Source organism: Electrophorus electricus, chromosome 19, assembly GCF_041902795.1.
Source record: "Electrophorus electricus isolate QZ-2024a chromosome 19, ASM4190279v1, whole genome shotgun sequence".
Lineage (NCBI taxonomy): Eukaryota > Metazoa > Chordata > Actinopteri > Gymnotiformes > Gymnotidae > Electrophorus > Electrophorus electricus.
The window spans coordinates 9,655,624-9,681,385 of record NC_137515.1 but is presented as its reverse complement, the minus strand read 5'-3'; positions in this window follow the sequence as shown (position 1 = coordinate 9,681,385).

The following is a 25,762-nucleotide window of genomic DNA, read 5'->3' as shown; positions in this document are numbered from 1 at the left end:
AAAAGGGAATGCATTATAAGAAGAATCTTTACTTTGAAATTGTTCTTTACCTTTTTCACACTATGAAACAGCTTTGTATTCACCTTAAACACTGTTTCAGGGCAAGAGATTGTGTTTTAGACTAAAAGGGAATGCATTATAAGAAGAATCTTTACTTTGAAACTCTGTTCTTTACCTTTTTCACACTCTGAAACAGCTTTGTATTAACCTTAAACACTGTTTCAGGGCAAGAGATTGTGCTTTAGACTAAAAGGGAATGCATTATAAGAAGAACTTTACTTTGAAACTCTGTTCTTTACCTTTTTCACACTATGAAACAGCTTTGTATTCACCTTAAACACTGTTTCAGGGCAAGAGATTGTGTTTTAGACTAAAAGGGAATGCATTATAAGAAGAATCTTTACTTTGAAACTCTGTTCTTTACCTTTTTAACACTATGAAACAGCTTTATAGTCAACTTAAACACTGTTTCAGGGTAAGAGATTGTGTTTTAGACTAAAAGGGAATGCATTATAAGAAGAACTTTACTTTGAAACTCTGTTCTTTACCTTTTTCACACTATGAACCAGCTTTGTATTCACCTTAAACACTGTTTCAGGGCAAGAGATTGTGTTTTAGACTAAAAGGGAATGCATTATAAGAAGAATCTTTACTTTGAAACTCTGTTCTTTACCTTTTTCACACTCTGAAACAGCTTTGTATTAACCTTAAACACTGTTTCAGGGCAAGAGATTGTGCTTTAGACTAAAAGGGAATGCATTATAAGAAGAACTTTACTTTGAAACTCTGTTCTTTACCTTTTTCACACTATGAACCAGCTTTGTATTCACCTTAAACACTGTTTCAGGGCAAGAGATTGTGTTTTAGACTAAAAGGGAATGCACTATAAGAAGAATCTTTACTTTGAAACTCTGTTCTTTACCTTTTTCACACTATGAAACAGCTTTGTATTAACCATAAACACTGTTTCAGGGCAAGAGATTGTGTTTTAGACTAAAAGGGAATGCATTATAAGAAGAATCTTTACTTTGAAACTCTGTTCTTTACCTTTTTCACACTATGAAACAGCTTTGTATTCACCTTAAACACTGTTTCAGGGCAAGAGATTGTGCTTTAGACTAAAAGGGAATGCATTATAAGAAGAACTTTACTTTGAAACTCTGTTCTTTACCTTTTTCACACTATGAAACAGCTTTATATTCAACTTAAACACTGTTTCAGAGCAAGACATCTTGTTTTTAACCAAACTGAATAACTTGTTGTTTTAACATGGTTCTAATGTGACCCTTGAAAGTAATTGCAACTCTGTTTTTACACCTCTACCCACAAGGAGGCAGCGTTTCCACGCATTATAATTGGGTTATACATAGTTTCATAGCAAGAAATATTGTTTTTAACCAAACTGAACAACTTACAATATCATAAGAAAACACATATTTCAAGTGAAAAGAGTTTATACAGGGGAGAAACAAGGTGTTTGTTATATGACAATTTAAAGTAATTGCAACTCTGTTTGTACACCTCTAACCACAAAGAAACAGGGCTTCTATGCATTGTAATCAGCTTAAACACAGTTTCAGGGCAAGAGATTGTGTTTTAGACTAAAAGGGAATGCATTATAAGAAGAATCTTTACTTTGAAACTCTGTTCTTTACCTTTTTCACACTATGAAACAGCTTTGTATTAACCTTAAACACTGTTTCAGGGCAAGAGATTGTGTTTTAGACTAAAAGGGAATGCATTATAAGAAGAATCTTTACTTTGAAACTCTGTTCTTTACCTTTTTAACACTATGAAACAGCTTTATAGTCAACTTAAACACTGTTTCAGGGCAAGAGATTGTGTTTTAGACTAAAAGGGAATGCATTATAAGAAGAACTTTACTTTGAAACTCTGTTCTTTACCCTTTTCACACTATGAAACAGCTTTGTATTCACCTTAAACACTGTTTCAGGGCAAGAGATTGTGTTTTAGACTAAAAGGGAATGCATTATAAGAAGAATCTTTACTATGAAACTCTGTTCTTTACCTTTTTCACACTCTGAAACAGCTTTGTATTAACCTTAAACACTGTTTCAGGGCAAGAGATTGTGCTTTAGACTAAAAGGGAATGCATTATAAGAAGAACTTTACTTTGAAACTCTGTTCTTTACCTTTTTCACACTATGAACCAGCTTTGTATTCACCTTAAACACTGTTTCAGGGCAAGAGATTGTGTTTTAGACTAAAAGGGAATGCATTATAAGAAGAATCTTTACTTTGAAACTCTGTTCTTTACCTTTTTCACACTCTGAAACAGCTTTGTATTAACCTTAAACACTGTTTCAGGGCAAGAGATTGTGCTTTAGACTAAAAGGGAATGCATTATAAGAAGAACTTTACTTTGAAACTCTGTTCTTTACCTTTTTCACACTATGAAACAGCTTTGTATTCACCTTAAACACTGTTTCAGGGCAAGAGATTGTGTTTTAGACTAAAAGGGAATGCATTATAAGAAGAATCTTTACTTTGAAACTCTGTTCTTTACCTTTTTCACACTATGAATCAGCTTTGTATTAACCTTAAACACTGTTTCAGGGCAAGAGATTGTGTTTTAGACTAAAAGGGAATGCATTATAAGAAGAATCTTTACTTTGAAATTGTTCTTTACCTTTTTCACACTATGAAACAGCTTTGTATTCACCTTAAACACTGTTTCAGGGCAAGAGATTGTGTTTTAGACTAAAAGGGAATGCATTATAAGAAGAATCTTTACTTTGAAACTCTGTTCTTTACCTTTTTCACACTCTGAAACAGCTTTGTATTAACCTTAAACACTGTTTCAGGGCAAGAGATTGTGCTTTAGACTAAAAGGGAATGCATTATAAGAAGAACTTTACTTTGAAACTCTGTTCTTTACCTTTTTCACACTATGAAACAGCTTTGTATTCACCTTAAACACTGTTTCAGGGCAAGAGATTGTGTTTTAGACTAAAAGGGAATGCATTATAAGAAGAATCTTTACTTTGAAACTCTGTTCTTTACCTTTTTAACACTATGAAACAGCTTTATAGTCAACTTAAACACTGTTTCAGGGTAAGAGATTGTGTTTTAGACTAAAAGGGAATGCATTATAAGAAGAACTTTACTTTGAAACTCTGTTCTTTACCTTTTTCACACTATGAACCAGCTTTGTATTCACCTTAAACACTGTTTCAGGGCAAGAGATTGTGTTTTAGACTAAAAGGGAATGCATTATAAGAAGAATCTTTACTTTGAAACTCTGTTCTTTACCTTTTTCACACTCTGAAACAGCTTTGTATTAACCTTAAACACTGTTTCAGGGCAAGAGATTGTGCTTTAGACTAAAAGGGAATGCATTATAAGAAGAACTTTACTTTGAAACTCTGTTCTTTACCTTTTTCACACTATGAACCAGCTTTGTATTCACCTTAAACACTGTTTCAGGGCAAGAGATTGTGTTTTAGACTAAAAGGGAATGCACTATAAGAAGAATCTTTACTTTGAAACTCTGTTCTTTACCTTTTTCACACTATGAAACAGCTTTGTATTAACCATAAACACTGTTTCAGGGCAAGAGATTGTGTTTTAGACTAAAAGGGAATGCATTATAAGAAGAATCTTTACTTTGAAACTCTGTTCTTTACCTTTTTCACACTATGAAACAGCTTTGTATTCACCTTAAACACTGTTTCAGGGCAAGAGATTGTGCTTTAGACTAAAAGGGAATGCATTATAAGAAGAACTTTACTTTGAAACTCTGTTCTTTACCTTTTTCACACTATGAAACAGCTTTATATTCAACTTAAACACTGTTTCAGAGCAAGACATCTTGTTTTTAACCAAACTGAATAACTTGTTGTTTTAACATGGTTCTAATGTGACCCTTGAAAGTAATTGCAACTCTGTTTTTACACCTCTACCCACAAGGAGGCAGCGTTTCCACGCATTATAATTGGGTTATACATAGTTTCATAGCAAGAAATATTGTTTTTAACCAAACTGAACAACTTACAATATCATAAGAAAACACATATTTCAAGTGAAAAGAGTTTATACAGGGGAGAAACAAGGTGTTTGTTATATGACAATTTAAAGTAATTGCAACTCTGTTTGTACACCTCTAACCACAAAGAAACAGGGCTTCTATGCATTGTAATCAGCTTAAACACAGTTTCAGGGCAAGAGATTGTGTTTTAGACTAAAAGGGAATGCATTATAAGAAGAATCTTTACTTTGAAACTCTGTTCTTTACCTTTTTCACACTATGAAACAGCTTTGTATTAACCTTAAACACTGTTTCAGGGCAAGAGATTGTGTTTTAGACTAAAAGGGAATGCATTATAAGAAGAATCTTTACTTTGAAACTCTGTTCTTTACCTTTTTAACACTATGAAACAGCTTTATAGTCAACTTAAACACTGTTTCAGGGCAAGAGATTGTGTTTTAGACTAAAAGGGAATGCATTATAAGAAGAACTTTACTTTGAAACTCTGTTCTTTACCCTTTTCACACTATGAAACAGCTTTGTATTAACCTTAAACACTGTTTCAGGGCAAGAGATTGTGTTTTAGACTAAAAGGGAATGCATTATAAGAAGAATCTTTACTTTGAAACTCTGTTCTTTACCTTTTTCACACTATGAAACAGCTTTGTATTCACCTTAAACACTGTTTCAGGGCAAGAGATTGTGTTTTAGACTAAAAGGGAATGCATTATAAGAAGAATCATTACTTTGAAACTCTGTTCTTTACCTTTTTCACACTCTGAAACAGCTTTGTATTAACCTTAAACACTGTTTCAGGGCAAGAGATTGTGCTTTAGACTAAAAGGGAATGCATTATAAGAAGAACTTTACTTTGAAACTCTGTTCTTTACCTTTTTCACACTATGAAACAGCTTTGTATTCACCTTAAACACTGTTTCAGGGCAAGAGATTGTGTTTTAGACTAAAAGGGAATGCACTATAAGAAGAATCTTTACTTTGAAACTCTGTTCTTTACCTTTTTCACACTATGAAACAGCTTTGTATTCACCTTAAACACTGTTTAAGGGCAAGAGATTGTGTTTTAGACTAAAAGGGAATGCATTATAAGAAGAACTTTACTTTGAAACTCTGTTCTTTACCTTTTTCAAACTATGAAACAGCTTTGTATTCACCTTAAACACTGTTTCAGGGCAAGAGATTGTGTTTTAGACTAAAAGGGAATGCACTATAAGAAGAATCTTTACTTTGAAACTCTGTTCTTTACCTTTTTCACACTATGAAACAGCTTTGTATTCACCTTAAACACTGTTTCAGGGCAAGAGATTGTGTTTTAGACTAAAAGGGAATGCATTATAAGAAGAATCTTTACTTTGAAACTCTGTTCTTTACCTTTTTCACACTATGAAACAGCTTTGTATTCACCTTAAACACTGTTTCAGGGCAAGAGATTGTGCTTTAGACTAAAAGGGAATGCATTATAAGAAGAACTTTACTTTGAAACTCTGTTCTTTACCTTTTTCACACTATGAAACAGCTTTATATTCAACTTAAACACTGTTTCAGAGCAAGACATCTTGTTTTTAACCAAACTGAATAACTTGTTGTTTTAACATGGTTCTAATGTGACCCTTGAAAGTAATTGCAACTCTGTTTTTACACCTCTACCCACAAGGAGGCAGCGTTTCCACGCATTATAATTGGGTTATACATAGTTTCATAGCAAGAAATATTGTTTTTAACCAAACTGAACAACTTACAATATCATAAGAAAACACATATTTCAAGTGAAAAGAGTTTATACAGGGGAGAAACAAGGTGTTTGTTATATGACAATTTAAAGTAATTGCAACTCTGTTTGTACACCTCTAACCACAAAGAAACAGGGCTTCTATGCATTGTAATCAGCTTAAACACAGTTTCAGGGCAAGAGATTGTGTTTTAGACTAAAAGGGAATGCATTATAAGAAGAATCTTTACTTTGAAACTCTGTTCTTTACCTTTTTCACACTATGAAACAGCTTTGTATTAACCTTAAACACTGTTTCAGGGCAAGAGATTGTGTTTTAGACTAAAAGGGAATGCATTATAAGAAGAATCTTTACTTTGAAACTGTTCTTTACCTTTTTCACACTATGAAACAGCTTTTGTATTCACCTTAAACACTGTTTCAGGGCAAGAGATTGTGTTTTAGACTAAAAGGGAATGCATTATAAGAAGAACTTTACTTTGAAACTCTGTTCTTTACCTTTTTCACACTATGAACCAGCTTTGTATTCACCTTAAACACTGTTTCAGGGCAAGAGATTGTGTTTTAGACTAAAAGGGAATGCACTATAAGAAGAATCTTTACTTTGAAACTCTGTTCTTTACCTTTTTCACACTCTGAAACAGCTTTGTATTAACCTTAAACACTGTTTCAGGGCAAGAGATTGTGTTTTAGACTAAAAGGGAATGCATTATAAGAAGAATCTTTACTTTGAAACTCTGTTCTTTACCTTTTTAACACTATGAAACAGCTTTATAGTCAACTTAAACACTGTTTCAGGGCAAGAGATTGTGTTTTAGACTAAAAGGGAATGCATTATAAGAAGAACTTTACTTTGAAACTCTGTTCTTTACCTTTTTCACACTATGAAACAGCTTTGTATTCACCTTAAACACTGTTTCAGGGCAAGAGATTGTGTTTTAGACTAAAAGGGAATGCATTATAAGAAGAATCTTTACTTTGAAACTCTGTTCTTTACCTTTTTCACACTCTGAAACAGCTTTGTATTAACCTTAAACACTGTTTCAGGGCAAGAGATTGTGCTTTAGACTAAAAGGGAATGCATTATAAGAAGAACTTTACTTTGAAACTCTGTTCTTTACCTTTTTCACACTATGAACCAGCTTTGTATTCACCTTAAACACTGTTTCAGGGCAAGAGATTGTGTTTTAGACTAAAAGGGAATGCACTATAAGAAGAATCTTTACTTTGAAACTCTGTTCTTTACCTTTTTCACACTATGAAACAGCTTTGTATTCACCTTAAACACTGTTTCAGGGCAAGAGATTGTGCTTTAGATTAAAAGGGAATGCATTATAAGAAGAACTTTACTTTGAAACTCTGTTCTTTACCTTTTTCACACTATGAAACAGCTTTATATTCAACTTAAACACTGTTTCAGAGCAAGACATCTTGTTTTTAACCAAACTGAATAACTTGTTGTTTTAACATGGTTCTAATGTGACCCTTGAAAGTAATTGCAACTCTGTTTTTACACCTCTACCCACAAGGAGGCAGCGTTTCCACGCATTATAATTGGGTTATACATAGTTTCATAGCAAGAAATATTGTTTTTAACCAAACTGAACAACTTACAATATCATAAGAAAACACATATTTCAAGTGAAAAGAGTTTATACAGGGGAGAAACAAGGTGTTTGTTATATGACAATTTAAAGTAATTGCAACTCTGTTTGTACACCTCTAACCACAAAGAAACAGGGCTTCTATGCATTGTAATCAGCTTAAACACAGTTTCAGGGCAAGAGATTGTGTTTTAGACTAAAAGGGAATGCATTATAAGAAGAATCTTTACTTTGAAACTCTGTTCTTTACCTTTTTCACACTATGAAACAGCTTTGTATTAACCTTAAACACTGTTTCAGGGCAAGAGATTGTGTTTTAGACTAAAAGGGAATGCATTATAAGAAGAATCTTTACTTTGAAACTGTTCTTTACCTTTTTCACACTATGAAACAGCTTTGTATTCACCTTAAACACTGTTTCAGGGCAAGAGATTGTGTTTTAGACTAAAAGGGAATGCATTATAAGAAGAACTTTACTTTGAAACTCTGTTCTTTACCTTTTTCACACTATGAACCAGCTTTGTATTCACCTTAAACACTGTTTCAGGGCAAGAGATTGTGTTTTAGACTAAAAGGGAATGCACTATAAGAAGAATCTTTACTTTGAAACTCTGTTCTTTACCTTTTTCACACTATGAAACAGCTTTGTATTCACCTTAAACACTGTTTCAGGGCAAGAGATTGTGTTTTAGACTAAAAGGGAATGCATTATAAGAAGAATCTTTACTTTGAAACTGTTCTTTACCTTTTTCACACTATGAAACAGCTTTGTATTCACCTTAAACACTGTTTCAGGGCAAGAGATTGTGTTTTAGACTAAAAGGGAATGCATTATAAGAAGAATCTTTACTTTGAAACTCTGTTCTTTACCTTTTTCACACTCTGAAACAGCTTTGTATTAACCTTAAACACTGTTTCAGGGCAAGAGATTGTGTTTTAGACTAAAAGGGAATGCATTATAAGAAGAATCTTTACTTTGAAACTCTGTTCTTTACCTTTTTAACACTATGAAACAGCTTTATAGTCAACTTAAACACTGTTTCAGGGCAAGAGATTGTGTTTTAGACTAAAAGGGAATGCATTATAAGAAGAACTTTACTTTGAAACTCTGTTCTTTACCTTTTTCACACTATGAAACAGCTTTGTATTCACCTTAAACACTGTTTCAGGGCAAGAGATTGTATTTTAGACTAAAAGGGAATGCATTATAAGAAGAATCTTTACTTTGAAACTCTGTTCTTTACCTTTTTCACACTCTGAAACAGCTTTGTATTAACCTTAAACACTGTTTCAGGGCAAGAGATTGTGCTTTAGACTAAAAGGGAATGCATTATAAGAAGAACTTTACTTTGAAACTCTGTTCTTTACCTTTTTCACACTATGAACCAGCTTTGTATTCACCTTAAACACTGTTTCAGGGCAAGAGATTGTGTTTTAGACTAAAAGGGAATGCACTATAAGAAGAATCTTTACTTTGAAACTCTGTTCTTTACCTTTTTCACACTATGAAACAGCTTTGTATTCACCTTAAACACTGTTTCAGGGCAAGAGATTGTGTTTTAGACTAAAAGGGAATGCATTATAAGAAGAATCTTTACTTTGAAACTCTGTTCTTTACCTTTTTCACACTCTGAAACAGCTTTGTATTAACCATAAACACTGTTTCAGGGCAAGAGATTGTGTTTTAGACTAAAAGGGAATGCATTATAAGAAGAATCTTTACTTTGAAACTCTGTTCTTTACCTTTTTCACACTATGAAACAGCTTTGTATTCACCTTAAACACTGTTTCAGGGCAAGAGATTGTGCTTTAGACTAAAAGGGAATGCATTATAAGAAGAACTTTACTTTGAAACTCTGTTCTTTACCTTTTTCACACTATGAAACAGCTTTATTTTCAACTTAAACACTGTTTCAGAGCAAGACATCTTGTTTTTAACCAAACTGAATAACTTGTTGTTTTAACATGGTTCTAATGTGACCCTTGAAAGTAATTGCAACTCTGTTTTTACACCTCTACCCACAAGGAGGCAGCGTTTCCACGCATTATAATTGGGTTATACATAGTTTCATAGCAAGAAATATTGTTTTTAACCAAACTGAACAACTTACAATATCATAAGAAAACACATATTTCAAGTGAAAAGAGTTTATACAGGGGAGAAACAAGGTGTTTGTTATATGACAATTTAAAGTAATTGCAACTCTGTTTGTACACCTCTAACCACAAAGAAACAGGGCTTCTATGCATTGTAATCAGCTTAAACACAGTTTCAGGGCAAGAGATTGTGTTTTAGACTAAAAGGGAATGCATTATAAGAAGAATCTTTACTTTGAAACTCTGTTCTTTACCTTTTTCACACTATGAAACAGCTTTGTATTAACCTTAAACACTGTTTCAGGGCAAGAGATTGTGTTTTAGACTAAAAGGGAATGCATTATAAGAAGAATCTTTACTTTGAAACTGTTCTTTACCTTTTTCACACTATGAAACAGCTTTGTATTCACCTTAAACACTGTTTCAGGGCAAGAGATTGTGTTTTAGACTAAAAGGGAATGCATTATAAGAAGAACTTTACTTTGAAACTCTGTTCTTTACCTTTTTCACACTATGAACCAGCTTTGTATTCACCTTAAACACTGTTTCAGGGCAAGAGATTGTGTTTTAGACTAAAAGGGAATGCACTATAAGAAGAATCTTTACTTTGAAACTCTGTTCTTTACCTTTTTCACACTATGAAACAGCTTTGTATTCACCTTAAACACTGTTTCAGGGCAAGAGATTGTGTTTTAGACTAAAAGGGAATGCATTATAAGAAGAATCTTTACTTTGAAACTGTTCTTTACCTTTTTCACACTATGAAACAGCTTTGTATTCACCTTAAACACTGTTTCAGGGCAAGAGATTGTGTTTTAGACTAAAAGGGAATGCATTATAAGAAGAATCTTTACTTTGAAACTCTGTTCTTTACCTTTTTCACACTATGAAACAGCTTTGTATTCACCTTAAACACTGTTTCAGGGCAAGAGATTGTGTTTTAGACTAAAAGGGAATGCATTATAAGAAGAATCTTTACTTTGAAACTCTGTTCTTTACCTTTTTAACACTATGAAACAGCTTTATAGTCAACTTAAACACTGTTTCAGGGCAAGAGATTGTGTTTTAGACTAAAAGGGAATGCATTATAAGAAGAACTTTACTTTGAAACTCTGTTCTTTACCTTTTTCACACTATGAAACAGCTTTGTATTCACCTTAAACACTGTTTCAGGGCAAGAGATTGTATTTTAGACTAAAAGGGAATGCATTATAAGAAGAATCTTTACTTTGAAACTCTGTTCTTTACCTTTTTCACACTCTGAAACAGCTTTGTATTAACCTTAAACACTGTTTCAGGGCAAGAGATTGTGCTTTAGACTAAAAGGGAATGCATTATAAGAAGAACTTTACTTTGAAACTCTGTTCTTTACCTTTTTCACACTATGAACCAGCTTTGTATTCACCTTAAACACTGTTTCAGGGCAAGAGATTGTGTTTTAGACTAAAAGGGAATGCACTATAAGAAGAATCTTTACTTTGAAACTCTGTTCTTTACCTTTTTCACACTATGAAACAGCTTTGTATTCACCTTAAACACTGTTTCAGGGCAAGAGATTGTGTTTTAGACTAAAAGGGAATGCATTATAAGAAGAATCTTTACTTTGAAACTCTGTTCTTTACCTTTTTCACACTCTGAAACAGCTTTGTATTAACCATAAACACTGTTTCAGGGCAAGAGATTGTGTTTTAGACTAAAAGGGAATGCATTATAAGAAGAATCTTTACTTTGAAACTCTGTTCTTTACCTTTTTCACACTATGAAACAGCTTTGTATTCACCTTAAACACTGTTTCAGGGCAAGAGATTGTGCTTTAGACTAAAAGGGAATGCATTATAAGAAGAACTTTACTTTGAAACTCTGTTCTTTACCTTTTTCACACTATGAAACAGCTTTATTTTCAACTTAAACACTGTTTCAGAGCAAGACATCTTGTTTTTAACCAAACTGAATAACTTGTTGTTTTAACATGGTTCTAATGTGACCCTTGAAAGTAATTGCAACTCTGTTTTTACACCTCTACCCACAAGGAGGCAGCGTTTCCACGCATTATAATTGGGTTATACATAGTTTCATAGCAAGAAATATTGTTTTTAACCAAACTGAACAACTTACAATATCATAAGAAAACACATATTTCAAGTGAAAAGAGTTTATACAGGGGAGAAACAAGGTGTTTGTTATATGACAATTTAAAGTAATTGCAACTCTGTTTGTACACCTCTATCCACAAAGAAACAGGGCTTCTATGCATTGTAATCAGCTTAAACACAGTTTCAGGGCAAGAGATTGTGTTTTAGACTAAAAGGGAATGCATTATAAGAAGAATCTTTACTTTGAAACTCTGTTCTTTACCTTTTTCACACTATGAAACAGCTTTGTATTAACCTTAAACACTGTTTCAGGGCAAGAGATTGTGTTTTAGACTAAAAGGGAATGCATTATAAGAAGAATCTTTACTTTGAAACTGTTCTTTACCTTTTTCACACTATGAAACAGCTTTGTATTCACCTTAAACACTGTTTCAGGGCAAGAGATTGTGTTTTAGACTAAAAGGGAATGCATTATAAGAAGAACTTTACTTTGAAACTCTGTTCTTTACCTTTTTCACACTATGAACCAGCTTTGTATTCACCTTAAACACTGTTTCAGGGCAAGAGATTGTGTTTTAGACTAAAAGGGAATGCACTATAAGAAGAATCTTTACTTTGAAACTCTGTTCTTTACCTTTTTCACACTATGAAACAGCTTTGTATTCACCTTAAACACTGTTTCAGGGCAAGAGATTGTGTTTTAGACTAAAAGGGAATGCATTATAAGAAGAATCTTTACTTTGAAACTGTTCTTTACCTTTTTCACACTATGAAACAGCTTTGTATTCACCTTAAACACTGTTTCAGGGCAAGAGATTGTGTTTTAGACTAAAAGGGAATGCATTATAAGAAGAATCTTTACTTTGAAACTCTGTTCTTTACCTTTTTCACACTCTGAAACAGCTTTGTATTAACCTTAAACACTGTTTCAGGGCAAGAGATTGTGTTTTAGACTAAAAGGGAATGCATTATAAGAAGAATCTTTACTTTGAAACTCTGTTCTTTACCTTTTTAACACTATGAAACAGCTTTATAGTCAACTTAAACACTGTTTCAGGGCAAGAGATTGTGTTTTAGACTAAAAGGGAATGCATTATAAGAAGAATCTTTACTTTGAAACTCTGTTCTTTACCTTTTTCACACTCTGAAACAGCTTTGTATTAACCTTAAACACTGTTTCAGGGCAAGAGATTGTGCTTTAGACTAAAAGGGAATGCATTATAAGAAGAACTTTACTTTGAAACTCTGTTCTTTACCTTTTTCACACTATGAAACAGCTTTGTATTCACCTTAAACACCGTTTCAGGGCAAGAGATTGTGTTTTAGACTAAAAGGGAATGCATTATAAGAAGAGTCTTTACTTTCAAACTGTTCTTTACCTATTTAACACGATGAAACAGCTTTATATTCAACTTAAACACTGTTTCAGGGCAAGAGATTGTGTTTTAGACTAAAAGGGAATGCATTATAAGAAGAATCTTTACTTTGAAACTGTTCTTTACCTTTTTCACACTATGAAACAGCTTTGTATTCACCTTAAACACTGTTTCAGGGCAAGAGATTGTGTTTTAGACTAAAAGGGAATGCATTATAAGAAGAATCTTTACTTTGAAACTCTGTTCTTTACCTTTTTCACACTCTGAAACAGCTTTGTATTAACCTTAAACACTGTTTCAGGGCAAGAGATTGTGCTTTAGACTAAAAGGGAATGCATTATAAGAAGAACTTTACTTTGAAACTCTGTTCTTTACCTTTTTCACACTATGAAACAGCTTTGTATTCACCTTAAACACTGTTTCAGGGCAAGAGATTGTGTTTTAGACTAAAAGGGAATGCATTATAAGAAGAGTCTTTACTTTCAAACTGTTCTTTACCTATTTAACACGATGAAACAGCTTTATATTCAACTTAAACACTGTTTCAGGGCAAGAGATTGTGTTTTAGACTAAAAGGGAATGCATTATAAGAAGAATCTTTACTTTGAAACTCTGTTCTTTACCTTTTTAACACTATGAAACAGCTTTATAGTCAACTTAAACACTGTTTCAGGGCAAGAGATTGTGTTTTAGACTAAAAGGGAATGCATTATAAGAAGAATCATTACTTTGAAACTCTGTTCTTTACCTTTTTCACACTCTGAAACAGCTTTGTATTAACCTTAAACACTGTTTCAGGGCAAGAGATTGTGCTTTAGACTAAAAGGGAATGCATTATAAGAAGAACTTTACTTTGAAACTCTGTTCTTTACCTTTTTCACACTATGAAACAGCTTTGTATTCACCTTAAACACTGTTTCAGGGCAAGAGATTGTGTTTTAGACTAAAAGGGAATGCACTATAAGAAGAATCTTTACTTTGAAACTCTGTTCTTTACCTTTTTCACACTCTGAAACAGCTTTGTATTAACCTTAAACACTGTTTCAGGGCAAGAGATTGTGCTTTAGACTAAAAGGGAATGCATTATAAGAAGAACTTTACTTTGAAACTCTGTTCTTTACCTTTTTCACACTATGAACCAGCTTTGTATTCACCTTAAACACTGTTTCAGGGCAAGAGATTGTGTTTTAGACTAAAAGGGAATGCACTATAAGAAGAATCTTTACTTTGAAACTCTGTTCTTTACCTTTTTCACACTATGAAACAGCTTTGTATTCACCTTAAACACTGTTTCAGGGCAAGAGATTGTGCTTTAGATTAAAAGGGAATGCATTATAAGAAGAACTTTACTTTGAAACTCTGTTCTTTACCTTTTTCACACTATGAAACAGCTTTATATTCAACTTAAACACTGTTTCAGAGCAAGACATCTTGTTTTTAACCAAACTGAATAACTTGTTGTTTTAACATGGTTCTAATGTGACCCTTGAAAGTAATTGCAACTCTGTTTTTACACCTCTACCCACAAGGAGGCAGCGTTTCCACGCATTATAATTGGGTTATACATAGTTTCATAGCAAGAAATATTGTTTTTAACCAAACTGAACAACTTACAATATCATAAGAAAACACATATTTCAAGTGAAAAGAGTTTATACAGGGGAGAAACAAGGTGTTTGTTATATGACAATTTAAAGTAATTGCAACTCTGTTTGTACACCTCTAACCACAAAGAAACAGGGCTTCTATGCATTGTAATCAGCTTAAACACAGTTTCAGGGCAAGAGATTGTGTTTTAGACTAAAAGGGAATGCATTATAAGAAGAATCTTTACTTTGAAACTCTGTTCTTTACCTTTTTCACACTATGAAACAGCTTTGTATTAACCTTAAACACTGTTTCAGGGCAAGAGATTGTGTTTTAGACTAAAAGGGAATGCATTATAAGAAGAATCTTTACTTTGAAACTGTTCTTTACCTTTTTCACACTATGAAACAGCTTTGTATTCACCTTAAACACTGTTTCAGGGCAAGAGATTGTGTTTTAGACTAAAAGGGAATGCATTATAAGAAGAACTTTACTTTGAAACTCTGTTCTTTACCTTTTTCACACTATGAACCAGCTTTGTATTCACCTTAAACACTGTTTCAGGGCAAGAGATTGTGTTTTAGACTAAAAGGGAATGCACTATAAGAAGAATCTTTACTTTGAAACTCTGTTCTTTACCTTTTTCACACTATGAAACAGCTTTGTATTCACCTTAAACACTGTTTCAGGGCAAGAGATTGTGTTTTAGACTAAAAGGGAATGCATTATAAGAAGAATCTTTACTTTGAAACTGTTCTTTACCTTTTTCACACTATGAAACAGCTTTGTATTCACCTTAAACACTGTTTCAGGGCAAGAGATTGTGTTTTAGACTAAAAGGGAATGCATTATAAGAAGAATCTTTACTTTGAAACTCTGTTCTTTACCTTTTTCACACTCTGAAACAGCTTTGTATTAACCTTAAACACTGTTTCAGGGCAAGAGATTGTGTTTTAGACTAAAAGGGAATGCATTATAAGAAGAATCTTTACTTTGAAACTCTGTTCTTTACCTTTTTAACACTATGAAACAGCTTTATAGTCAACTTAAACACTGTTTCAGGGCAAGAGATTGTGTTTTAGACTAAAAGGGAATGCATTATAAGAAGAACTTTACTTTGAAACTCTGTTCTTTACCTTTTTCACACTATGAAACAGCTTTGTATTCACCTTAAACACTGTTTCAGGGCAAGAGATTGTATTTTAGACTAAAAGGGAATGCATTATAAGAAGAATCTTTACTTTGAAACTCTGTTCTTTACCTTTTTCACACTCTGAAACAGCTTTGTATTAACCTTAAACACTGTTTCAGGGCAAGAGATTGTGCTTTAGACTAAAAGGGAATGCATTATAAGAAGAACTTTACTTTGAAACTCTGTTCTTTACCTTTTTCACACTATGAACCAGCTTTGTATTCACCTTAAACACTGTTTCAGGGCAAGAGATTGTGTTTTAGACTAAAAGGGAATGCACTATAAGAAGAATCTTTACTTTGAAACTCTGTTCTTTACCTTTTTCACACTATGAAACAGCTTTGTATTCACCTTAAACACTGTTTCAGGGCAAGAGATTGTGTTTTAGACTAAAAGGGAATGCATTATAAGAAGAATCTTTACTTTGAAACTCTGTTCTTTACCTTTTTCACACTCTGAAACAGCTTTGTATTAACCATAAACACTGTTTCAGGGCAAGAGATTGTGTTTTAGACTAAAAGGGAATGCATTATAAGAAGAATCTTTACTTTGAAACTCTGTTCTTTACCTTTTTCACACTATGAAACAGCTTTGTATTCACCTTAAACACTGTTTCAGGGCAAGAGATTGTGCTTTAGACTAAAAGGGAATGCATTATAAGAAGAACTTTACTTTGAAACTCTGTTCTTTACCTTTTTCACACTATGAAACAGCTTTATTTTCAACTTAAACACTGTTTCAGAGCAAGACATCTTGTTTTTAACCAAACTGAATAACTTGTTGTTTTAACATGGTTCTAATGTGACCCTTGAAAGTAATTGCAACTCTGTTTTTACACCTCTACCCACAAGGAGGCAGCGTTTCCACGCATTATAATTGGGTTATACATAGTTTCATAGCAAGAAATATTGTTTTTAACCAAACTGAACAACTTACAATATCATAAGAAAACACATATTTCAAGTGAAAAGAGTTTATACAGGGGAGAAACAAGGTGTTTGTTATATGACAATTTAAAGTAATTGCAACTCTGTTTGTACACCTCTAACCACAAAGAAACAGGGCTTCTATGCATTGTAATCAGCTTAAACACAGTTTCAGGGCAAGAGATTGTGTTTTAGACTAAAAGGGAATGCATTATAAGAAGAATCTTTACTTTGAAACTCTGTTCTTTACCTTTTTCACACTATGAAACAGCTTTGTATTAACCTTAAACACTGTTTCAGGGCAAGAGATTGTGTTTTAGACTAAAAGGGAATGCATTATAAGAAGAATCTTTACTTTGAAACTGTTCTTTACCTTTTTCACACTATGAAACAGCTTTGTATTCACCTTAAACACTGTTTCAGGGCAAGAGATTGTGTTTTAGACTAAAAGGGAATGCATTATAAGAAGAACTTTACTTTGAAACTCTGTTCTTTACCTTTTTCACACTATGAACCAGCTTTGTATTCACCTTAAACACTGTTTCAGGGCAAGAGATTGTGTTTTAGACTAAAAGGGAATGCACTATAAGAAGAATCTTTACTTTGAAACTCTGTTCTTTACCTTTTTCACACTATGAAACAGCTTTGTATTCACCTTAAACACTGTTTCAGGGCAAGAGATTGTGTTTTAGACTAAAAGGGAATGCATTATAAGAAGAATCTTTACTTTGAAACTGTTCTTTACCTTTTTCACACTATGAAACAGCTTTGTATTCACCTTAAACACTGTTTCAGGGCAAGAGATTGTGTTTTAGACTAAAAGGGAATGCATTATAAGAAGAATCTTTACTTTGAAACTCTGTTCTTTACCTTTTTCACACTATGAAACAGCTTTGTATTCACCTTAAACACTGTTTCAGGGCAAGAGATTGTGTTTTAGACTAAAAGGGAATGCATTATAAGAAGAATCTTTACTTTGAAACTCTGTTCTTTACCTTTTTAACACTATGAAACAGCTTTATAGTCAACTTAAACACTGTTTCAGGGCAAGAGATTGTGTTTTAGACTAAAAGGGAATGCATTATAAGAAGAACTTTACTTTGAAACTCTGTTCTTTACCTTTTTCACACTATGAAACAGCTTTGTATTCACCTTAAACACTGTTTCAGGGCAAGAGATTGTATTTTAGACTAAAAGGGAATGCATTATAAGAAGAATCTTTACTTTGAAACTCTGTTCTTTACCTTTTTCACACTCTGAAACAGCTTTGTATTAACCTTAAACACTGTTTCAGGGCAAGAGATTGTGCTTTAGACTAAAAGGGAATGCATTATAAGAAGAACTTTACTTTGAAACTCTGTTCTTTACCTTTTTCACACTATGAACCAGCTTTGTATTCACCTTAAACACTGTTTCAGGGCAAGAGATTGTGTTTTAGACTAAAAGGGAATGCACTATAAGAAGAATCTTTACTTTGAAACTCTGTTCTTTACCTTTTTCACACTATGAAACAGCTTTGTATTCACCTTAAACACTGTTTCAGGGCAAGAGATTGTGTTTTAGACTAAAAGGGAATGCATTATAAGAAGAATCTTTACTTTGAAACTCTGTTCTTTACCTTTTTCACACTCTGAAACAGCTTTGTATTAACCATAAACACTGTTTCAGGGCAAGAGATTGTGTTTTAGACTAAAAGGGAATGCATTATAAGAAGAATCTTTACTTTGAAACTCTGTTCTTTACCTTTTTCACACTATGAAACAGCTTTGTATTCACCTTAAACACTGTTTCAGGGCAAGAGATTGTGCTTTAGACTAAAAGGGAATGCATTATAAGAAGAACTTTACTTTGAAACTCTGTTCTTTACCTTTTTCACACTATGAAACAGCTTTATTTTCAACTTAAACACTGTTTCAGAGCAAGACATCTTGTTTTTAACCAAACTGAATAACTTGTTGTTTTAACATGGTTCTAATGTGACCCTTGAAAGTAATTGCAACTCTGTTTTTACACCTCTACCCACAAGGAGGCAGCGTTTCCACGCATTATAATTGGGTTATACATAGTTTCATAGCAAGAAATATTGTTTTTAACCAAACTGAACAACTTACAATATCATAAGAAAACACATATTTCAAGTGAAAAGAGTTTATACAGGGGAGAAACAAGGTGTTTGTTATATGACAATTTAAAGTAATTGCAACTCTGTTTGTACACCTCTATCCACAAAGAAACAGGGCTTCTATGCATTGTAATCAGCTTAAACACAGTTTCAGGGCAAGAGATTGTGTTTTAGACTAAAAGGGAATGCATTATAAGAAGAATCTTTACTTTGAAACTCTGTTCTTTACCTTTTTCACACTATGAAACAGCTTTGTATTAACCTTAAACACTGTTTCAGGGCAAGAGATTGTGTTTTAGACTAAAAGGGAATGCATTATAAGAAGAATCTTTACTTTGAAACTGTTCTTTACCTTTTTCACACTATGAAACAGCTTTGTATTCACCTTAAACACTGTTTCAGGGCAAGAGATTGTGTTTTAGACTAAAAGGGAATGCATTATAAGAAGAACTTTACTTTGAAACTCTGTTCTTTACCTTTTTCACACTATGAACCAGCTTTGTATTCACCTTAAACACTGTTTCAGGGCAAGAGATTGTGTTTTAGACTAAAAGGGAATGCACTATAAGAAGAATCTTTACTTTGAAACTCTGTTCTTTACCTTTTTCACACTATGAAACAGCTTTGTATTCACCTTAAACACTGTTTCAGGGCAAGAGATTGTGTTTTAGACTAAAAGGGAATGCATTATAAGAAGAATCTTTACTTTGAAACTGTTCTTTACCTTTTTCACACTATGAAACAGCTTTGTATTCACCTTAAACACTGTTTCAGGGCAAGAGATTGTGTTTTAGACTAAAAGGGAATGCATTATAAGAAGAATCTTTACTTTGAAACTCTGTTCTTTACCTTTTTCACACTCTGAAACAGCTTTGTATTAACCTTAAACACTGTTTCAGGGCAAGAGATTGTGTTTTAGACTAAAAGGGAATGCATTATAAGAAGAATCTTTACTTTGAAACTCTGTTCTTTACCTTTTTAACACTATGAAACAGCTTTATAGTCAACTTAAACACTGTTTCAGGGCAAGAGATTGTGTTTTAGACTAAAAGGGAATGCATTATAAGAAGAATCTTTACTTTGAAACTCTGTTCTTTACCTTTTTCACACTCTGAAACAGCTTTGTATTAACCTTAAACACTGTTTCAGGGCAAGAGATTGTGCTTTAGACTAAAAGGGAATGCATTATAAGAAGAACTTTACTTTGAAACTCTGTTCTTTACCTTTTTCACACTATGAAACAGCTTTGTATTCACCTTAAACACCGTTTCAGGGCAAGAGATTGTGTTTTAGACTAAAAGGGAATGCATTATAAGAAGAGTCTTTACTTTCAAACTGTTCTTTACCTATTTAACACGATGAAACAGCTTTATATTCAACTTAAACACTGTTTCAGGGCAAGAGATTGTGTTTTAGACTAAAAGGGAATGCATTATAAGAAGAATCTTTACTTTGAAACTGTTCTTTACCTTTTTCACACTATGAAACAGCTTTGTATTCACCTTAAACACTGTTTCAGGGCAAGAGATTGTGTTTTAGACTAAAAGGGAATGCATTATAAGAAGAATCTTTACTTTGAAACTCTGTTCTTTACCTTTTTCACACTCTGAAACAGCTTTGTATTAACCTTAAACACTGTTTCAGGGCAAGAGATTGTGCTTTAGACTAAAAGGGAATGCATTATAAGAAGAACTTTACTTTGAAACTCTGTTCTTTACCTTTTTCACACTATGAAACAGCTTTGTATTCACCTTAAACACTGTTTCAGGGCAAGAGATTGTGTTTTAGACTAAAAGGGAATGCATTATAAGAAGAGTCTTTACTTTCAAACTGTTCTTTACCTATTTAACACGATGAAACAGCTTTATATTCAACTTAAACACTGTTTCAGGGCAAGAGATTGTGTTTTAGACTAAAAGGGAATGCATTATAAGAAGAATCTTTACTTTGAAACTCTGTTCTTTACCTTTTTAACACTATGAAACAGCTTTATAGTCAACTTAAACACTGTTTCAGGGCAAGAGATTGTGTTTTAGACTAAAAGGGAATGCATTATAAGAAGAATCATTACTTTGAAACTCTGTTCTTTACCTTTTTCACACTCTGAAACAGCTTTGTATTAACCTTAAACACTGTTTCAGGGCAAGAGATTGTGCTTTAGACTAAAAGGGAATGCATTATAAGAAGAACTTTACTTTGAAACTCTGTTCTTTACCTTTTTCACACTATGAAACAGCTTTGTATTCACCTTAAACACTGTTTCAGGGCAAGAGATTGTGTTTTAGACTAAAAGGGAATGCACTATAAGAAGAATCTTTACTTTGAAACTCTGTTCTTTACCTTTTTCACACTATGAAACAGCTTTGTATTCACCTTAAACACTGTTTAAGGGCAAGAGATTGTGTTTTAGACTAAAAGGGAATGCATTATAAGAAGATTCTTTACTTTGAAACTCTGTTCTTTACCTTTTTAACACTATGAAACAGCTTTATAGTCAACTTAAACACTGTTTCAGGGCAAGAGATTGTGTTTTAGACTAAAAGGGAATGCATTATAAGAAGAACTTTACTTTGAAACTCTGTTCTTTACCTTTTTCACACTATGAACCAGCTTTGTATTCACCTTAAACACTGTTTCAGGGCAAGAGATTGTGTTTTAGACTAAAAGGGAATGCACTATAAGAAGAATCTTTACTTTGAAACTGTTCTTTACCTATTTAACACGATGAAACAGCTTTATATTCAACTTAAACACTGTTTCAGGGCAAGAGATTGTGTTTTAGACTAAAAGGGAATGCATTATAAGAAGAATCTTTACTTTGAAACTCTGTTCTTTACCTTTTTCACACTCTGAAACAGGTTTGTATTAACCTTAAACACTGTTTCAGGGCAAGAGATTGTGCTTTAGACTAAAAGGGAATGCATTATAAGAAGAACTTTACTTTGAAACTCTGTTCTTTACCTTTTTCACACTATGAAACAGCTTTGTATTCACCTTAAACACTGTTTCAGGGCAAGAGATTGTGTTTTAGACTAAAAGGGAATGCATTATAAGAAGAGTCTTTACTTTCAAACTGTTCTTTACCTATTTAACACGATGAAACAGCTTTATATTCAACTTAAACACTGTTTCAGGGCAAGAGATTGTGTTTTAGACTAAAAGGGAATGCATTATAAGAAGAATCATTACTTTGAAACTCTGTTCTTTACCTTTTTCACACTCTGAAACAGCTTTATAGTCAACTTAAACACTGTTTCAGAGCAAGACATCTTGTTTTTAACCAAACTGAATAACTTGTTGTTTTAACATGGTTCTAATGTGACCCTTGAAAGTAATTGCAACTCTGTTTTTACACCTCTACCCACAAGGAGGCAGCGTTTCCACGCATTATAATTGGGTTATACATAGTTTCATAGCAAGAAATATTGTTTTTAACCAAACTGAACAACTTACAATATCATAAGAAAACACATATTTCAAGTGAAAAGAGTTTATACAGGGGAGAAACAAGGTGTTTGTTATATGACAATTTAAAGTAATTGCAACTCTGTTTGTACACCTCTAACCACAAAGAAACAGGGCTTCTATGCATTGTAATCAGCTTAAACACAGTTTCAGGGCAAGAGATTGTGTTTTAGACTAAAAGGGAATGCATTATAAGAAGAATCTTTACTTTGAAACTCTGTTCTTTACCTTTTTCACACTATGAAACAGCTTTGTATTAACCTTAAACACTGTTTCAGGGCAAGAGATTGTGTTTTAGACTAAAAGGGAATGCATTATAAGAAGAACTTTACTTTGAAACTCTGTTCTTTACCTTTTTTCACACTATGAAACAGCTTTATATTCAACTTAAACACTGTTTCAGAGCAAGACATCTTGTTTTTAACCAAACTGAATAACTTGTTGTTTTAACATGGTTCTAATGTGACCCTTGAAAGTAATTGCAACTCTGTTTTTACACCTCTACCCACAAGGAGGCAGCGTTTCCACGCATTATAATTGGGTTATACATAGTTTCATAGCAAGAAATATTGTTTTTAACCAAACTGAACAACTTACAATATCATAAGAAAACACATATTTCAAGTGAAAAGAGTTTATACAGGGGAGAAACAAGGTGTTTGTTATATGACAATTTAAAGTAATTGCAACTCTGTTTGTACACCTCTAACCACAAAGAAACAGGGCTTCTATGCATTGTAATCAGCTTAAACACAGTTTCAGGGCAAGAGATTGTGTTTTAGACTAAAAGGGAATGCATTATAAGAAGAATCTTTACTTTGAAACTCTGTTCTTTACCTTTTTCACACTATGAAACAGCTTTGTATTCACCTTAAACACTGTTTCAGGGCAAGAGATTGTATTTTAGACTAAAAGGGAATGCATTATAAGAAGAATCTTTACTTTGAAACTCTGTTCTTTACCTTTTTCACACTCTGAAACAGCTTTGTATTAACCTTAAACACTGTTTCAGGGCAAGAGATTGTGCTTTAGACTAAAAGGGAATGCATTATAAGAAGAACTTTACTTTGAAACTCTGTTCTTTACCTTTTTCACACTATGAACCAGCTTTGTATTCACCTTAAACACTGTTTCAGGGCAAGAGATTGTGTTTTAGACTAAAAGGGAATGCACTATAAGAAGAATCTTTACTTTGAAACTCTGTTCTTTACCTTTTTCACACTATGAAACAGCTTTGTATTCACCTTAAACACTGTTTCAGGGCAAGAGATTGTGTTTTAGACTAAAAGGGAATGCATTATAAGAAGAATCTTTACTTTGAAACTCTGTTCTTTACCTTTTTCACACTCTGAAACAGCTTTGTATTAACCATAAACACTGTTTCAGGGCAAGAGATTGTGTTTTAGACTAAAAGGGAATGCATTATAAGAAGAATCTTTACTTTGAAACTCTGTTCTTTACCTTTTTCACACTATGAAACAGCTTTGTATTCACCTTAAACACTGTTTCAGGGCAAGAGATTGTGCTTTAGACTAAAAGGGAATGCATTATAAGAAGAACTTTACTTTGAAACTCTGTTCTTTACCTTTTTCACACTATGAAACAGCTTTATTTTCAACTTAAACACTGTTTCAGAGCAAGACATCTTGTTTTTAACCAAACTGAATAACTTGTTGTTTTAACATGGTTCTAATGTGACCCTTGAAAGTAATTGCAACTCTGTTTTTACACCTCTACCCACAAGGAGGCAGCGTTTCCACGCATTATAATTGGGTTATACATAGTTTCATAGCAAGAAATATTGTTTTTAACCAAACTGAACAACTTACAATATCATAAGAAAACACATATTTCAAGTGAAAAGAGTTTATACAGGGGAGAAACAAGGTGTTTGTTATATGACAATTTAAAGTAATTGCAACTCTGTTTGTACACCTCTATCCACAAAGAAACAGGGCTTCTATGCATTGTAATCAGCTTAAACACAGTTTCAGGGCAAGAGATTGTGTTTTAGACTAAAAGGGAATGCATTATAAGAAGAATCTTTACTTTGAAACTCTGTTCTTTACCTTTTTCACACTATGAAACAGCTTTGTATTAACCTTAAACACTGTTTCAGGACAAGAGATTGTGTTTTAGACTAAAAGGGAATGCATTATAAGAAGAATCTTTACTTTGAAACTGTTCTTTACCTTTTTCACACTATGAAACAGCTTTGTATTCACCTTAAACACTGTTTCAGGGCAAGAGATTGTGTTTTAGACTAAAAGGGAATGCATTATAAGAAGAACTTTACTTTGAAACTCTGTTCTTTACCTTTTTCACACTATGAACCAGCTTTGTATTCACCTTAAACACTGTTTCAGGGCAAGAGATTGTGTTTTAGACTAAAAGGGAATGCACTATAAGAAGAATCTTTACTTTGAAACTCTGTTCTTTACCTTTTTCACACTATGAAACAGCTTTGTATTCACCTTAAACACTGTTTCAGGGCAAGAGATTGTGTTTTAGACTAAAAGGGAATGCATTATAAGAAGAATCTTTACTTTGAAACTGTTCTTTACCTTTTTCACACTATGAAACAGCTTTGTATTCACCTTAAACACTGTTTCAGGGCAAGAGATTGTGTTTTAGACTAAAAGGGAATGCATTATAAGAAGAATCTTTACTTTGAAACTCTGTTCTTTACCTTTTTCACACTCTGAAACAGCTTTGTATTAACCTTAAACACTGTTTCAGGGCAAGAGATTGTGTTTTAGACTAAAAGGGAATGCATTATAAGAAGAATCTTTACTTTGAAACTCTGTTCTTTACCTTTTTAACACTATGAAACAGCTTTATAGTCAACTTAAACACTGTTTCAGGGCAAGAGATTGTGTTTTAGACTAAAAGGGAATGCATTATAAGAAGAATCTTTACTTTGAAACTCTGTTCTTTACCTTTTTCACACTCTGAAACAGCTTTGTATTAACCTTAAACACTGTTTCAGGGCAAGAGATTGTGCTTTAGACTAAAAGGGAATGCATTATAAGAAGAACTTTACTTTGAAACTCTGTTCTTTACCTTTTTCACACTATGAAACAGCTTTGTATTCACCTTAAACACCGTTTCAGGGCAAGAGATTGTGTTTTAGACTAAAAGGGAATGCATTATAAGAAGAGTCTTTACTTTCAAACTGTTCTTTACCTATTTAACACGATGAAACAGCTTTATATTCAACTTAAACACTGTTTCAGGGCAAGAGATTGTGTTTTAGACTAAAAGGGAATGCATTATAAGAAGAATCTTTACTTTGAAACTGTTCTTTACCTTTTTCACACTATGAAACAGCTTTGTATTCACCTTAAACACTGTTTCAGGGCAAGAGATTGTGTTTTAGACTAAAAGGGAATGCATTATAAGAAGAATCTTTACTTTGAAACTCTGTTCTTTACCTTTTTCACACTCTGAAACAGCTTTGTATTAACCTTAAACACTGTTTCAGGGCAAGAGATTGTGCTTTAGACTAAAAGGGAATGCATTATAAGAAGAACTTTACTTTGAAACTCTGTTCTTTACCTTTTTC